Raw genomic sequence first — 18,178 nt, 5'->3', positions numbered from 1 at the left:
GATTTTATCTTAAAATACAAGAACTTTGCGTGGTTCTTGCAATTTTTGTTGGTTTTGATCTGATGAACTTCTTTCAGTCAGCTCGATCTTTCTTCCTCAAAGCAAAAAGATTTTATCTTCAAATACAAGAACTTTTCGTGGTTTTGTTGATTTTCAGCAAATGAACATATTTCAGCGAGCTCAAAGTTTTTTCTTTAATAGCGGAAGGTTTTATCTTAAAATACAAGAACCTTTCGTGGTTCTTGTCAATTTTTGTTGGTTTTCATCGAATGAACTTATTTCAGTCAGCTAGATCTTTCTTCTTCAAAGCAAAAAGATTTTATCTTCAAATACAAGAACTTTTCGTGGTTTTGTTGGTTTTCAGCAAATGAACATATTTCAGCAAGCTCAAAGTTTTTTCTTTCATAGCGGAAGATTTTATCTTAAAATACAAGAACTTTGCGTGGTTCTTGCAATTTTTGTTGGTTTTGATCTGATGAACTTCTTTCAGTCAGCTCGATCTTTCTTCCTCAAAGCAAAAAGATTTTATCTTCAAATACAAGAACTTTTCGTGGTTTTGTTGATTTTCAGCAAATGAACATATTTCAGCGAGCTCAAAGTTTTTTCTTTAATAGCGGAAGGTTTTATCTTAAAATACAAGAACCTTTCGTGGTTCTTGTCAATTTTTGTTGATTTTCATCTAATGAACTTATTTCAGTCAGCTAGATCTTTCTTCTTCAAAGCAAAAAGATTTTATCTTCAAATACAAGAACTTTTCGTGGTTTTGTTGGTTTTCAGCAAATGAACATATTTCAGCAAGCTCAAAGTTTTTTCTTTAATAGCAGAAGATTTTATCTTAAAATACAAGAACTTTGCGTGGTTCTTGCAATTTTTGTTGGTTTTGATCTGATGAACTTCTTTCAGTCAGCTCGATCTTTCTTCCTCAAAGCAAAAAGATTTTATCTTCAAATACAAGAACTTTTCGTGGTTTTGTTGATTTTCAGCAAATGAACATATTTCAGCGAGCTCAAAGTTTTTTCTTTAATAGCGGAAGGTTTTATCTTAAAATACAAGAACCTTTCGTGGTTCTTGTCAATTTTTGTTGGTTTTCATCTAATGAACTTATTTCAGTCAGCTAGATCTTTCTTCTTCAAAGCAAAAAGATTTTATCTTCAAATACAAGAACTTTTCGTGGTTTTGTTGGTTTTCAGCAAATGAACATATTTCAGCGAGCTCAAAGTTTTTTCTTTAATAGCGGAAGATTTTATCTTAAAATACAAGAACTTTTCGTGGTTCTTGTCAATTTTTGTTGGTTTTCATCTAATGAACTTATTTCAGTCAGCTAGATCTTTCTTCTTCAAAGCAAAAAGATTTTATCTTCAAATACAAGAACTTTTCGTGGTTTTGTTGGTTTTCAGCAAATGAACATATTTCAGCGAGCTAGAAGTTTTTTCTTCAATCGCGTCAGATTTTATCTTAAAATACAAGAACTTTTCGTGGTTCTTGTCAATTTTTGTTGGTTTTCATCTAATGAACTTGTTTCAGTTAGCTAGATCTTTCTTCTTTAATGCAAAAAGATTTTATCTTCAAATACAAGAACTTTTCGTGGTTTTGTTGATTTTCAGCAAATGAACATATTTCAGCGAGCTCAAAGTTTTTTCTTTAATAGCGGAAGATTTTATCTTAAAATACAAGAACTTTTCGTGGTTCTTGTCAATTTTTGTTGGTTTTCATCTAATGAACTTATTTCAGTCAGCTTGATCTTTCTTCTTCAAAGCAAAAAGATTTTATCTTCAAATACAAGAACTTTTCGTGGTTTTGTTGGTTTTCAGCAAATGAACATATTTCAGCGAGCTAGAAGTTTTTTCTTCAATCGCGTCAGATTTTATCTTAAAATACAAGACCTTTTCGTGGTTCTTGTCAATTTTTGTTGGTTTTCATCTAATGAACTTATTTCAGTCAGCTGGATCTTTCTTCTTCAAAGCAAAAAGATTTTATCTTCAAATTCAAGAACTTTTCGTGGTTTTGTTGGTTTTCAGCAAATGAACATATTTCAGCGAGCTTGAAGTTTTTTCTTCAATAGCGTCAGATTTTATCTTAAAATACAAGAACTTTTCGTGGTTCTTGTCAATTTTTGTTGGTTTTGATCTGATGAACTTCTTTCAGTCAGCTCGATCTTTCTACCTCAAAGCAAAAAGATTTTATCTTCAAATACAAGAACTTTTCGTGGTTTTGTTAATTTTCAGCAAATGAACATATTTCAGTGAGCGAGAAGTTCTTTCTTCAATAGCGTCAGATTTTATCTTAAAATACAAGAACTTTGCGTGGTTCTTGCAATTTTTGTTGGTTTTGATCTGATGAACTTCTTTCAGTCAGCTCGATCTTTCTTCCTCAAAGCAAAAAGATTTTATCTTCAAATACAAGAACTTTTCGTGGTTTTGTTGATTTTCAGCAAATGAACATATTTCAGCGAGCTCAAAGTTTTTTCTTTAATAGCGGAAGGTTTTATCTTAAAATACAAGAACCTTTCGTGGTTCTTGTCAATTTTTGTTGGTTTTCATCGAATGAACTTATTTCAGTCAGCTAGATCTTTCTTCTTCAAAGCAAAAAGATTTTATCTTCAAATACAAGAACTTTTCGTGGTTTTGTTGGTTTTCAGCAAATGAACATATTTCAGCAAGCTCAAAGTTTTTTCTTTCATAGCGGAAGATTTTATCTTAAAATACAAGAACTTTGCGTGGTTCTTGCAATTTTTGTTGGTTTTGATCTGATGAACTTCTTTCAGTCAGCTCGATCTTTCTTCCTCAAAGCAAAAAGATTTTATCTTCAAATACAAGAACTTTTCGTGGTTTTGTTGATTTTCAGCAAATGAACATATTTCAGCGAGCTCAAAGTTTTTTCTTTAATAGCTGAAGGTTTTATCTTAAAATACAAGAACCTTTCGTGGTTCTTGTCAATTTTTGTTGGTTTTCATCTAATGAACTTATTTCAGTCAGCTAGATCTTTCTTCTTCAAAGCAAAAAGATTTTATCTTCAAATACAAGAACTTTTCATGGTTTTGTTGGTTTTCAGCAAATGAACATATTTCAGCGAGCTCAAAGTTTTTTCTTTAATAGCGGAAGATTTTATCTTAAAATACAAGAACTTTTCGTGGTTCTTGTCAATTTTTGTTGGTTTTCATCTAATGAACTTATTTCAGTCAGCTGGATCTTTCTTCTTCAAAGCAAAAAGATTTTATCTTCAAATTCAAGAACTTTTCGTGGTTTTGTTGGTTTTCAGCAAATGAACATATTTCAGCGAGCTTGAAGTTTTTTCTTCAATAGCGTCAGATTTTATCTTAAAATACAAGAACTTTTCGTGGTTCTTGTCAATTTTTGTTGGTTTTGATCTGATGAACTTCTTTCAGTCAGCTCGATCTTTCTACCTCAAAGCAAAAAGATTTTATCTTCAAATACAAGAACTTTTCGTGGTTTTGTTAATTTTCAGCAAATGAACATATTTCAGTGAGCGAGAAGTTTTTTCTTCAATTGCGTCAGATTTTATCTTAAAATACAAGAACTTTGCGTGGTTCTTGCAATTTTTGTTGGTTTTGATCTGATGAACTTCTTTCAGTCAGCTCGATCTTTCTTCCTCAAAGCAAAAAGATTTTATCTTCAAATACAAGAACTTTTCGTGGTTTTGTTGATTTTCAGCAAATGAACATATTTCAGCGAGCTCAAAGTTTTTTCTTTAATAGCGGAAGGTTTTATCTTAAAATACAAGAACCTTTCGTGGTTCTTGTCAATTTTTGTTGGTTTTCATCTAATGAACTTATTTCAGTCAGCTAGATCTTTCTTCTTCAAAGCGAAAAGATTTTATCTTCAAATACAAGAACTTTTCGTGGTTTTGTTGGTTTTCAGCAAATGAACATATTTCAGCGAGCTCAAAGTTTTTTCTTTAATAGCTGAAGATTTTATCTTAAAATACAAGAACTTTGCGTGGTTCTTGCAATTTTTGTTGGTTTTGATCTGATGAACTTCTTTCAGTCAGTTCGATCTTTCTTCCTCAAAGCAAAAAGATTTTATCTTCAAATACAAGAACTTTTCGTGGTTTTGTTGATTTTCAGCAAATGAACATATTTCAGCGAGCTCAAAGTTTTTTCTTTAATAGCGGAAGGTTTTATCTTAAAATACAAGAACCTTTCGTGGTTCTTGTCAATTTTTGTTGGTTTTCATCTAATGAACTTATTTCAGTCAGCTAGATCTTTCTTCTTCAAAGCAAAAAGATTTTATCTTCAAATACAAGAACTTTTCGTGGTTTTGTTGGTTTTCAGCAAATGAACATATTTCAGCGAGCTCAAAGTTTTTTCTTTAATAGCGGAAGATTTTATCTTAAAATACAAGAGCTTTTCGTGGTTCTTGTCAATTTTTGTTGGTTTTCATCTAATGAACTTATTTCAGTCAGCTAGATCTTTCTTCTTCAAAGCAAAAAGATTTTATCTTCAAATACAAGAACTTTTCGTGGTTTTGTTGGTTTTCAGCAAATGAACATATTTCAGCGAGCTAGAAGTTTTTTCTTCAATCGCGTCAGATTTTGTCTTAAAATACAAGAACTTTTCGTGGATCTTGTCAATTTTTGTTGGTTTTCATCTAATGAACTTATTTCAGTCAGCTGGATCTTTCTTCTTCAAAGCAAAAAGATTTTATCTTCAAATACAAGAACTTTTTGTGGTTTTGTTGATTTTCAGCAAATGAACATATTTCAGCGAGCTCAAAGTTTTTTCTTTGATAGCAGAAGATTTTATCTTAAAATACAAGAACTTTTCGTGGTTCTTGTCAATTTTTGTTGGTTTTCATCTAATGAACTTATTTCAGTCAGCTAGATCTTTCTTCTTCAAAGCAAAAAGATTTTATCTTCAAATACAAGAACTTTTCGTGGTTTTGTTGGTTTTCAGCAAATGAACATATTTCAGCGAGCGAGAAGTTTTTTCTTCAATCGCGTCAGATTTTATCTTAAAATACAAGAACTTTTCGTGGTTCTTGTCAATTTTTGTTGGTTTTCATCTAATGAACTTATTTCAGTCAGCTAGATCTTTCTTCTTCAAAGCAAAAAGATTTTATCTTCAAATACAAGAACTTTTCGTGGTTTTGTTGGTTTTCAGCAAATGAACATATTTCAGCGAGCTAGAAGTTTTTTCTTCAATCGCGTCAGATTTTATCTTAAAATACAAGAACTTTTCGTGGTTCTTGTCAATTTTTGTTGGTTTTCATCTAATCAACTTGTTTCAGTCAGCTAGATCTTTCTTCTTTAATGCAAAAAGATTTTATCTTCAAATACAAGAACTTTTCGTGGTTTTGTTGATTTTCAGCAAATGAACATATTTCAGCGAGCTCAAAGTTTTTTCTTTAATAGCGGAAGCTTTTATCTTAAAATACAAGAACTTTTCGTGGTTCTTGTCAATTTTTGTTGGTTTTCATCTAATGAACTTATTTCAGTCAGCTAGATCTTTCTTCTTCAAAGCAAAAAGATTTTATCTTCAAATACAAGAACTTTTCGTGGTTTTGTTGATTTTCAGCAAATGAACATATTTCAGCGAGCAAGAAGTTTTTTCTTTAATAGCGTCAGATTTTATCTTAAAATACAAGAACTTTTCGTGGTTCTTGTCAATTTTTGTTGGTTTTCATCTAATGAACTTATTTCAGTCAGCTAGATCTTTCTTCTTCAAAGCAAAAAGATTTTATCTTCAAATACAAGAACTTTTCGTGGTTTTGTTGGTTTTCAGCAAATGAACATATTTCAGCGAGCTAGAAGTTTTTTCTTCAATCGCGTCAGATTTTATCTTAAAATACAAGAACTTTACGTGGTTCTTGTCAATTTTTGTTGGTTTTCATCTGATGAACTTGTTTCAGTCAGCTAGATCTTTCTTCTTCAAAGCAAAAAGATTTTATCTTCAAATACAAGAACTTTTCGTGGTTTTGTTGGTTTTCAGCAAATGAACATATTTCAGCGAGCTAGAAGTTTTTTCTTCAATCGCGTCAGATTTTATCTTAAAATACAAGACCTTTTCGTGGTTCTTGTCAATTTTTGTTGGTTTTCATCTAATGAACTTATTTCAGTCAGCTGGATCTTTCTTCTTCAAAGCAAAAAGATTTTATCTTCAAATTCAAGAACTTTTCGTGGTTTTGTTGGTTTTCAGCAAATGAACATATTTCAGCGAGCTTGAAGTTTTTTCTTCAATAGCGTCAGATTTTATCTTAAAATACAAGAACTTTTCGTGGTTCTTGTCAATTTTTGTTCGTTTTGATCTGATGAACTTCTTTCAGTCAGCTCGATCTTTCTACCTCAAAGCAAAAAGATTTTATCTTCAAATACAAGAACTTTTCGTGGTTTTGTTGATTTTCAGCAAATGAACATATTTCAGCGAGCTCAAAGTTTTTTCTTTAATAGCGGAAGGTTTTATCTTAAAATACAAGAACCTTTCGTGGTTCTTGTCAATTTTTGTTGGTTTTCATCTAATGAACTTATTTCAGTCAGCTAGATCTTTCTTCTTCAAAGCAAAAAGATTTTATCTTCAAATACAAGAACTTTTCGTGGTTTTGTTGGTTTTCAGCAAATGGACATATTTCAGCGAGCTCAAAGTTTTTTCTTTAATAGCGGAAGATTTTATCTTAAAATACAAGAACTTTTCGTGGTTCTTGTCAATTTTTGTTGGTTTTCATCTAATGAACTTATTTCAGTCAGCTAGATCTTTCTTCTTCAAAGCAAAAAGATTTTATCTTCAAATACAAGAACTTTTCGTGGTTTTGTTGGTTTTCAGCAAATGAACATATTTCAGCGAGCGAGAAGTTTTTTCTTCAATCGCGTCAGAATTTATCTTAAAATACAAGAACTTTTCGTGGTTCTTGTCAATTTTTGTTGGTTTTGATCGGATGAACTTCTTTCAGACAGCTCGATCTTTCTACCTCAAAGCAAAAAGATTTTATCTTCAAATACAAGAACTTTTCGTGGTTTTGTTGATTTTCAGCAAATGAACATATTTCAGCGAGCTCAAAGTTTTTTCTTTAATAGCGGCAGGTTTTATCTTAAAATACAAGAACCTTTCGTGGTTCTTGTCAATTTTTGTTGGTTTTCATCTAATGAACTTATTTCAGTCAGCTAGATCTTTCTTCTTCAAAGCAAAAAGATTTTATCTTCAAATACAAGAACTTTTCGTGGTTTTGTTGGTTTTCAGCAAATGGACATATTTCAGCGAGCTCAAAGTTTTTTCTTTAATAGCGGAAGATTTTATCTTAAAATACAAGAACTTTTCGTGGTTCTTGTCAATTTTTGTTGGTTTTCATCTAATGAACTTATTTCAGTCAGCTAGATCTTTCTTCTTCAAAGCAAAAAGATTTTATCTTCAAATACAAGAACTTTTCGTGGTTTTGTTGGTTTTCAGCAAATGAACATATTTCAGCGAGCTGGAAGTTTTTTCTTCAATCGCGTCAGATTTTATCTTAAAATACAAGAACTTTTCGTGGTTCTTGACAATTTTTGTTGGTTTTCATCTAATGAACTTGTTTCAGTCAGCTAGATCTTTCTTCTTTAATGCAAAAAGATTTTATCTTCAAATACAAGAACTTTTCGTGGTTTTGTTGATTTTCAGCAAATGAACATATTTCAGCGAGCTCAAAGTTTTTTCTTTAATAGCGGAAGATTTTATCTTAAAATACAAGAACTTTTCGTGGTTCTTGTCAATTTTTGTTGGTTTTCATCTAATGAACTTATTTCAGTCAGCTAGATTTTTCTTCTTCAAAGCAAAAAGATTTTATCTTCAAATACAAGAACTTTTCGTGGTTTTGTTGGTTTTCAGCAAATGAACATATTTCAGCGAGCTAGAAGTTTTTTCTTTAATAGCGGAAGATTTTATCTTAAAATACAAGAACTTTTCGTGGTTTTGTTGGTTTTCAGCAAATGAACATATTTCAGCGAGCAAGAAGTTTTTTCTTCAATCGCGTCAGATTTTATCTTAAAATACAAGACCTTTTCGTGGTTCTTGTCAATTTTTGTTGGTTTTCATCTGATGAACTTATTTCAGTCAGCTAGATCTTTCTTCTTCAAAGCAAAAAGATTTTATCTTCAAATTCAAGAACTTTTCGTGGTTTTGTTGGTTTTCAGCAAATGAACATATTTCAGCGAGCTCAAAGTTTTTTCTTTAATAGCGGAAGATTTTATCTTAAAATACAAGAACTTTTCGTGGTTCTTGTCAATTTTTGTTGGTTTTCATCTAATGAACTTATTTCAGTCAGCTAGATCTTTCTTCTTCAAAGCAAAAAGATTTTATCTTCAAATACAAGAACTTTTCGTGGTTTTGTTGGTTTTCAGCAAATGAACATATTTCAGCGAGCGAGAAGTTTTTTCTTCAATCGCGTCAGATTTTGTCTTAAAATACAAGAACTTTTCGTGGATCTTGTCAATTTTTGTTGGTTTTCATCTAATGAACTTATTTCAGTCAGCTGGATCTTTCTTCTTCAAAGCAAAAAGATTTTATCTTCAAATTCAAGAACTTTTCGTGGTTTTGTTGGTTTTCAGCAAATGAACATATTTCAGCGAGCTTGAAGTTTTTTCTTCAATAGCGTCAGAATTTATCTTAAAATACAAGAACTTTTCGTGGTTCTTGTCAATCTTTGTTGGTTTTGATCGGATGAACTTCTTTCAGACAGCTCGATCTTTCTACCTTAAAGCAAAAAGATTTTATCTTCAAATACAAGAACTTTTCGTGGTTCTTGTCAATTTTTGTTGGTTTTCATCTAATGAACTTATTTCAGTCAGCTAGATCTTTCTTCTTCAAAGCAAAAAGATTTTATGTTCAAATACAAGAACTTTTCGTGGTTTTGTTGATTTTCAGCAAATGAACATATTTCAGCGAGCTCAAAGTTTTTTCTTTGATAGCAGAAGATTTTATCTTAAAATACAAGAACTTTTCGTGGTTCTTGTCAATTTTTGTTGGTTTTCATCTAATGAACTTATTTCAGTCAGCTAGATCTTTCTTCTTCAAAGCAAAAAGATTTTATCTTCAAATACAAGAACTTTTCGTGGTTTTGTTGGTTTTCAGCAAATGAACATATTTCAGCGAGCTAGAAGTTTTTTCTTCAATCGCGTCAGATTTTATCTTAAAATACAAGAACTTTTCGTGGTTCTTGACAATTTTTGTTGCTTTTCATCTAATGAACTTGTTTCAGTCAGCTAGATCTTTCTTCTTTAATGCAAAAAGATTTTATCTTCAAATACAAGAACTTTTCGTGGTTTTGTTGATTTTCAGCAAATGAACATATTTCAGCGAGCTCAAAGTTTTTTCTTTAATAGCGGAAGCTTTTATCTTAAAATACAAGAACTTTTCGTGGTTCTTGTCAATTTTTGTTGGTTTTTATCTAATGAACTTATTTCAGTCAGCTAGATCTTTCTTCTTCAAAGCAAAAAGATTTTATCTTCAAATACAAGAACTTTTCGTGGTTTTGTTGGTTTTCAGCAAATGAACATATTTCAGCGAGCTCAAAGTTTTTTCTTTAATAGCGGAAGCTTTTATCTTAAAATACAAGAACTTTTCGTGGTTCTTGTCAATTTTTGTTGGTTTTCATCTAATGAACTTATTTCAGTCAGCTCGATCTTTCTTCTTCAAAGCAAAAAGATTTTATCTTCAAATACAAGAACTTTTCGTGGTTTTGTTGGTTTTCAGCAAATGAACATATTTCAGCGAGCTAGAAGTTTTTTCTTCAATCGCGTCAGATTTTATCTTAAAATACAAGAACTTTTCGTGGTTCTTGTCAATTTTTGTTGGTTTTCATCTCATGAACTTGTTTCAGTCAGCTAGATCTTTCTTCTTTAATGCAAAAAGATTTTATCTTCAAATACAAGAACTTTTCGTGGTTTTGTTGATTTTCAGCAAATGAACATATTTCAGCGAGCTCAAAGTTTTTTCTTTAATAGCGGAAGCTTTTATCTTAAAATACAAGAACTTTTCGTGGTTCTTGTCAATTTTTGTTGGTTTTCATCTAATGAACTTATTTCAGTCAGCTAGATCTTTCTTCTTCAAAGCAAAAAGATTTTATCTTCAAATACAAGAACTTTTCGTGGTTTTGTTGGTTTTCAGCAAATGAACTTATTTCAGCGAGCTAGAAGTTTTTTCTTCAATAGCGTCAGATTTTATCTTAAAATACAAGAACTTTTCGTGGTTCTTGGCAATTTTTGTTGGTGTCATCTAATGAACTTGTTTCAGTCAGCTAGATCTTTCTTCTTTAATGCAAAAAGATTTTATCTTCAAATACAAGAACTTTTCGTGGTTTTGTTGATTTTCAGCAAATGAACATATTTCAGCGAGCTCAAAGTTTTTTCTTTAATAGCGGAAGATTTTATCTTAAAATACAAGAACTTTTCGTGGTTCTTGTCAATTTTTGTTGGTTTTCATCGAATGAAGCTATTTCAGTCAGCTAGATCTTTCTTCTTCAAAGCAAAAAGATTTTATCTTCAAATACAAGAACTTTTCGTGGTTTTGTTGGTTTTCAGCAAATGAACATATTTCAGCGAGCTGAAGTTTTTTCTTCAATCGCGTCAGATTTTATCTTAAAATACAAGACCTTTTCGTGGTTCTTGTCAATTTTTGTTGGTTTTCATCTAATGAACTTATTTCAGTCAGCTGGATCTTTCTTCTTCAAAGCAAAAAGATTTTATCTTCAAATTCAAGAACTTTTCGTGGTTTTGTTGGTTTTCAGCAAATGAACATTATTTCAGCGAGCTTGAAGTTTTTTCTTCAATAGCGTCAGATTTTATCTTAAAATAAAAGAACTTTTCGTGGTTCTTGTCAATTTTTGTTGGCTTTGATCTGATGAACTTCTTTCAGTCAGCTAGATCTTTCTACCTCAAAGCAAAAAGATTTTATCTTCAAATACAAGAACTTTTCGTGGTTTTGTTAATTTTCAGCAAATGAACATATTTCAGTGAGCGAGAAGTTTTTTCTTCAATAGCGTCAGATTTTATCTTAAAATACAAGAACTTTGCGTGGTTCTTGCAATTTTTGTTGGTTTTCATCCAATGAACTTATTTCAGTCAGCTCGATCTTTCTTCCTCAAAGCAAAAAGATTTTATCTTCAAATACAAGAACTTTTCGTGGTTTTGTTGTTTTTCAGCAAATGAACATATTTCAGCGAGCTCAAAGTTTTTTCTTTAATAGCGGAAGGTTTTATCTTAAAATACAAGAACCTTTCGTGGTTCTTGTCAATTTTTGTTGGTTTTCATCTAATGAACTTATTTCAGTCAGCTAGATCTTTCTTCTTCAAAGCAAAAAGATTTTATCTTCAAATACAAGAACTTTTCGTGGTTTTGTTGGTTTTCAGCAAATGAACATATTTCAGCGAGCTCGAAGTTTTTTCTTCAATAGCGTCAGATTTTATCTTAAAATACAAGAACTTTTCGTGGTACTTGTCAATTTTTGTTGGTTTTCATCGAATGAACTTATTTCAGTCAGCTGGAACTTTCTTCTTCAAAGCAAAAAGATTTTATTTTCAAATTCAAGAACTTTTCGTGGTTTTGTTGGTTTTCAGCAAATGGACATATTTCAGCGAGCTTGAAGTTTTTTCTTCAATAGCGTCAGATTTTATCTTAAAATACAAGAACTTTTCGTGGTTCTTGTCAATTTTTGTTGGTTTTGATCTGAAGAACTTCTTTCAGTCAGCTCGATCTTTCTACCTCAAAGCAAAAAGATTTTATCTTCAAATACAAGAACTTTTCGTGGTTTTGTTAATTTTCAGCAAATGAACATATTTCAGCGAGCGAGAAGTTTTTTCTTTAATAGCGTCAGATTTTATCTTAAAATACAAGAACTTTTCGTGGTTCTTGTCAATTTTTGTTGGTTTTCATCTCATGAACTTGTTTCAGTCAGCAAGATCTTTCTTCTTTAATGCAAAAAGATTTTATCTTCAAATAGAAGAACTTTTCGTGGTTTTGTTGGTTTTCAGCAAATGAACATATTTCAGCGAGCTGAAGTTTTTTCTTCAATCGCGTCAGATTTTATCTTAAAATACAAGACCTTTTCGTGGTTCTTGTCAATTTTTGTTGGTTTTCATCTAATGAACTTATTTCAGTCAGCTGGATCTTTCTTCTTCAAAGCAAAAAGATTTTATCTTCAAATTCAAGAACTTTTCGTGGTTTTGTTGGTTTTCAGCAAATGAACATATTTCAGCGAGCTTGAAGTTTTTTCTTCAATAGCGTCAGATTTTATCTTAAAATAAAAGAACTTTTCGTGGTTCTTGTCAATTTTTGTTGGCTTTGATCTGATGAACTTCTTTCAGTCAGCTAGATCTTTCTACCTCAAAGCAAAAAGATTTTATCTTCAAATACAAGAACTTTTCGTGGTTTTGTTAATTTTCAGCAAATGAACATATTTCAGTGAGCGAGAAGTTTTTTCTTCAATAGCGTCAGATTTTATCTTAAAATACAAGAACTTTGCGTGGTTCTTGCAATTTTTGTTGGTTTTCATCCAATGAACTTATTTCAGTCAGCTCGATCTTTCTTCCTCAAAGCAAAAAGATTTTATCTTCAAATACAAGAACTTTTCGTGGTTTTGTTGTTTTTCAGCAAATGAACATATTTCAGCGAGCTCAAAGTTTTTTCTTTAATAGCGGAAGGTTTTATCTTAAAATACAAGAACCTTTCGTGGTTCTTGTCAATTTTTGTTGGTTTTCATCTAATGAACTTATTTCAGTCAGCTAGATCTTTCTTCTTCAAAGCAAAAAGATTTTATCTTCAAATACAAGAACTTTTCGTGGTTTTGTTGGTTTTCAGCAAATGAACATATTTCAGCGAGCTAGAAGTTTTTTCTTCAATAGCGTCAGATTTTATCTTAAAATACAAGAACTTTTCGTGGTACTTGTCAATTTTTGTTGGTTTTCATCGAATGAACTTATTTCAGTCAGCTGGAACTTTATTCTTCAAAGCAAAAAGATTTTATTTTCAAATTCAAGAACTTTTCGTGGTTTTGTTGGTTTTCAGCAAATGGACATATTTCAGCGAGCTTGAAGTTTTTTCTTCAATAGCGTCAGATTTTATCTTAAAATACAAGAACTTTTCGTGGTTCTTGTCAATTTTTGTTGGTTTTGATCTGAAGAACTTCTTTCAGTCAGCTCGATCTTTCTACCTCAAAGCAAAAAGATTTTATCTTCAAATACAAGAACTTTTCGTGGTTTTGTTAATTTTCAGCAAATGAACATATTTCAGCGAGCGAGAAGTTTTTTCTTTAATAGCGTCAGATTTTATCTTAAAATACAAGAACTTTTCGTGGTTCTTGTCAATTTTTGTTGGTTTTCATCTAATGAACTTGTTTCAGTCAGCAAGATCTTTCTTCTTTAATGCAAAAAGATTTTATCTTCAAATACAAGAACTTTTCGTGGTTTTGTTGATTTTCAGCAAATGAACATATTTCAGCGAGCAAGAAGTTTTTTCTTTAATAGCGTCAGATTTTATCTTAAAATACAAGAACTTTTCGTGGTTCTTGTCAATTTTTGTTGGTTTTCATCTAATGAACTTATTTCAGTCAGCTAGATCTTTCTTCTTCAAAGCAAAAAGATTTTATCTTCAAATACAAGAACTTTTCGTGGTTTTGTTGGTTTTCAGCAAATGAACATATTTCAGCGAGCTTGAAGTTTTTTCTTCAATAGCGTCAGATTTTGTCTTAAAATACAAGAACTTTTCGTGGTTCTTGTCAATTTTTGTTGGTTTTCATCTAATGAACTTATTTCAGTCAGCTAGATCTTTCTTCTTCAAAGCAAAAAGATTTTATCTTCAAATTGAAGAACTTTTCGTGGTTTTGTTGGTTTTCAGCAAATGAACATATTTCAGCGAGCTTGAAGTTTTTTCTTCAATAGCGTCAGAATTTATCTTAAAATACCAGAACTTTTCGTGGTTCTTGTCAATTTTTGTTGGTTTTGATCTGATGAACTTCTTTCAGTCAGCTCGATCTTTCTACCTCAAAGCAAAAAGATTTTATCTTCAAATACAAGAACTTTTCGTGGTTTTGTTAATTTTCATCAAATGAACATATTTCAGCGAGCGAGAAGTTTTTTCTTTAATAGCGTCAGATTTTATCTTAAAATACAAGAACTTTTCATGGTTCTTGTCAATTTTTGTTGGTTTTCATCTAATGAACTTGTTTCAGTCAGCTAGATCTTTCTTCTTTAATGCAAAAAGATTTTATCTTCAAATACAAGAACTTTTCGTGGTTTTGTTGATTTTCAGCAAATGAACATATTTCAGCGAGCAAGAAGTTTTTTCTTTAATAGCGTCAGATTTTATCTTAAAATACAAGAACTTTTCGTGGTTCTTGTCAATTTTTGTTGGTTTTCATCGAATGAACTTATTTCAGTCAGCTAGATCTTTCTTCTTCAAAGCAAAAAGATTTTATCTTCAAATTCAAGAACTTTTCGTGGTTTTGTTGGTTTTCAGCAAATGAACATATTTCAGCGAGCTAGAAGTTTTTTCTTCAATAGCGTCAGATTTTATCTTGAAATACAAGAACTTTTCGTGGTTCTTGTCAATTTTTGTTGGTTTTCATCTAATGAACTTATTTCAGTCAGCTCGATCTTTCCTCGTCAAAGCAAAAAGATTTTATCTTCAAATACAAGAACTTTTCGTGGTTTTGTTGATTTTCAGCAAATGAACATATTTCAGCGAGCTCAAAGTTTTTTCTTTAATAGCGGAAGGTTTTATCTTAAAATACAAGAACCTTTCGTGGTTCTTGTCAATTTTTGTTGGTTTTCATCTAATGAACTTATTTCAGTCAGCTAGATCTTTCTTCTTCAAAGCAAAAAGATTTTATCTTCAAATACAAGAACTTTTCGTGGTTTTGTTGGTTTTCAGCAAAAGAACATGTTTCAGCGAGCTAGAAGTTTTTTCTTCAATAGCGTCAGATTTTATCTTAAAATTCAAGAACTTTTCGTGGTTCTTGTCAATTTTGGTTGGTTTTCATCTAATGAACTTGTTTCAGTCAGCTAGATCTTACTTCTTTAATGCAAAAAGATTTTATCTTCAAATACAAGAACTTTTCGTGGTTTTGTTGATTTTCAGCAAATGAACATATTTCAGCGAGCTCAAAGTTTTTATCTTTAATAGCGGAAGATTTTATCTTAAAATACAAGAACTTTTCGTGGTTCTTGTCAATTTTTGTTGGTTTTCATCTAATGAACTTATTTCAGTCAGCTAGATCTTTCTTCTTCAAAGCAAAACGATTTTATCTTCAAATTCAAGAACTTTTCGTGGTTTTGTTGGTTTTCAGCAAATGAACATATTTCAGCGAGCTTGAAGTTTTTTCTTCAATAGCGTCAGAATTTATCTTATAATACCAGAACTTTTCGTGGTTCTTGTCAATTTTTGTTGGTTTTGATCTGATGAACTTCTTTCAGTCAGCTCGATCTTTCTACCTCAAAGCAAAAAGATTTTATCTTCAAATACAAGAACTTTTCGTGGTTTTGTTAATTTTCATCAAATGAACATATTTCAGCGAGCGAGAAGTTTTTTCTTTAATAGCGTCAGATTTTATCTTAAAATACAAGAACTTTTCATGGTTCTTGTCAATTTTTGTTGGTTTTCATCTAATGAACTTGTTTCAGTCAGCTAGATCTTTCTTCTTTAATGCAAAAAGATTTTATCTTCAAATACAAGAACTTTTCGTGGTTTTGTTGATTTTCAGCAAATGAACATATTTCAGCGAGCAAGAAGTTTATTCTTTAATAGCGTCAGATTTTATCTTAAAATACAAGAACTTTTCGTGGTTCTTGTCAATTTTTGTTGGTTTTCATCGAATGAACTTATTTCAGTCAGCTAGATCTTTCTTCTTCAAAGCAAAAAGATTTTATCTTCAAATTCAAGAACTTTTCGTGGTTTTGTTGGTTTTCAGCAAATGAACATATTTCAGCGAGCTAGAAGTTTTTTCTTCAATAGCGTCAGATTTTATCTTGAAATACAAGAACTTTTCGTGGTTCTTGTCAATTTTTGTTGGTTTTCATCTAATGAACTTATTTCAGTCAGCTCGATCTTTCTTCGTCAAAGCAAAAAGATTTTATCTTCAAATACAAGAACTTTTCGTGGTTTTGTTGATTTTCAGCAAATGAACATATTTCAGCGAGCTCAAAGTTTTTTCTTTAATAGCGGAAGGTTTTATCTTAAAATACAAGAACCTTTCGTGGTTCTTGTCAATTTTTGTTGGTTTTCATCTAATGAACTTATTTCAGTCAGCTAGATCTTTCTTCTTCAAAGCAAAAAGATTTTATCTTCAAATACAAGAACTTTTCGTGGTTTTGTTGGTTTTCAGCAAAAGAACATGTTTCAGCGAGCTAGAAGTTTTTTCTTCAATAGCGTCAGATTTTATCTTAAAATTCAAGAACTTTTCGTGGTTCTTGTCAATTTTGGTTGGTTTTCATCTAATGAACTTGTTTCAGTCAGCTAGATCTTACTTCTTTAATGCAAAAAGATTTTATCTTCAAATACAAGAACTTTTCGTGGTTTTGTTGATTTTCAGCAAATGAACATATTTCAGCGAGCTCAAAGTTTTTATCTTTAATAGCGGAAGATTTTATCTTAAAATACAAGAACTTTTCGTGGTTCTTGTCAATTTTTGTTGGTTTTCATCTAATGAACTTATTTCAGTCAGCTAGATCTTTCTTCTTCAAAGCAAAACGATTTTATCTTCAAATACAAGAACTTTTCGTGGTTTTGTTAATTTTCAGCAAATGAACATATTTCAGCGAGCGAGAAGTTTTTTCTTTAATAGCGTCAGATTTTATCTTAAAATACAAGAACTTTTCATGGTTCTTGTCAATTTTTGTTGGTTTTCATCTAATGAACTTGTTTCAGTCAGCTGGATCTTTCTTCTTTAATGCAAAAAGATTTTATCTTCAAATACAAGAACTTTTCGTGGTTTTGTTGATTTTCAGCAAATGAACATATTTCAGTGAGCAAGAAGTTTTTTCTTTAATAGCGTCAGATTTTATCTTAAAATACAAGATCTTTTCGTGGTTCTTGTCAATTTTTGTTGGTTTTCATCTAATGAACTTATTTCAGTCAGCTAGATCTTTCTTCTTCAAAGCAAAAAGATTTTATCTTCAAATACAAGAACTTTTCGTGGTTTTGTTGGTTTTCAGCAAATGAACATATTTCAGCGAGCTAGAAGTTTTTTCTTCAATAGCGGAAGATTTTATCTTGAAATACAAGAACTTTTCGTGGTTCTTGTCAATTTTTGTTGGTTTTCATCTAATGAACTTATTTCAGTCAGCTCGATCTTTCTTCCTCAAACCAAAAAGATTTTATCTTCAAATACAAGAACTTTTCGTGGTTTTGTTGGTTTTCAGCAAATGAACATATTTCAGCGAGCTAGAAGTTTTTTCTTCAATAGCGTCAGATTTTATCTTAAAATACAAGAACTTTTCGTGGTTCTTGTCAATTTTTGTTGGTTTTCATCTAATGAACTTATTTCAGTCAGCTCATTCTTTATTCCTCAAAGCAAAAAGATTTTATCTTCAAATACAAGAACTTTTCGTGGTTTTGTTGATTTTCAGCAAATTAACATATTTCAGCGAGCTCAAAGTTTTTTCTTTAATAGCGGAAGGTTTTATCTTAAAATACAAGAACCTTTCGTGGTTCTTGTCAATTTTGGTTGGTTTTCATCCAATGATCTTGTTTCAGTCAGCTAGATCTTTCTTCTTTAATACAAAAAGATTTTATCTTCAATACAAGAACTTTTCGTGGTTTTGTTGATTTTCAGCAAATGAACATATTTCAGCGAGCTCAAAGTTTTTTCTTTAATAGCGTCAGATTTTATCTTAAAATACAAGAACTTTTCGTGGTTCTTGTCAATTTTTGTTGGTTTTCATCTAATGAACTTGTTTCAGTCAGCTAGATCTTTCTTCTTCAAAGCAAAAAGATTTTATCTTCAAATACAAGAACTTTTCGTGGTTTTGTTGGTTTTCAGCAAATGAACATATTTCAGCGAGCTTGAAGTTTTTTCTTCAATAGCGTCAGATTTTATCTTAAAATACAAGAACTTTTCGTGGTTCTTGTCAATTTTTGTTGGTTTTGATCTGATGAACTTCTTTCAGTCAGCTCGATCTTTCTACCTCAAAGCAAAAAGATTTTATCTTCAAATACAAGAACTTTTCGTGGTTTTGTTGGTTTTCAGCAAATGAACATATTTCAGCGA

This window comes from Heptranchias perlo, chromosome 6 (assembly GCF_035084215.1).
Source record: "Heptranchias perlo isolate sHepPer1 chromosome 6, sHepPer1.hap1, whole genome shotgun sequence".
NCBI lineage: Eukaryota > Metazoa > Chordata > Chondrichthyes > Hexanchiformes > Hexanchidae > Heptranchias > Heptranchias perlo.
Note: the sequence above shows the minus strand (reverse complement) of the source record.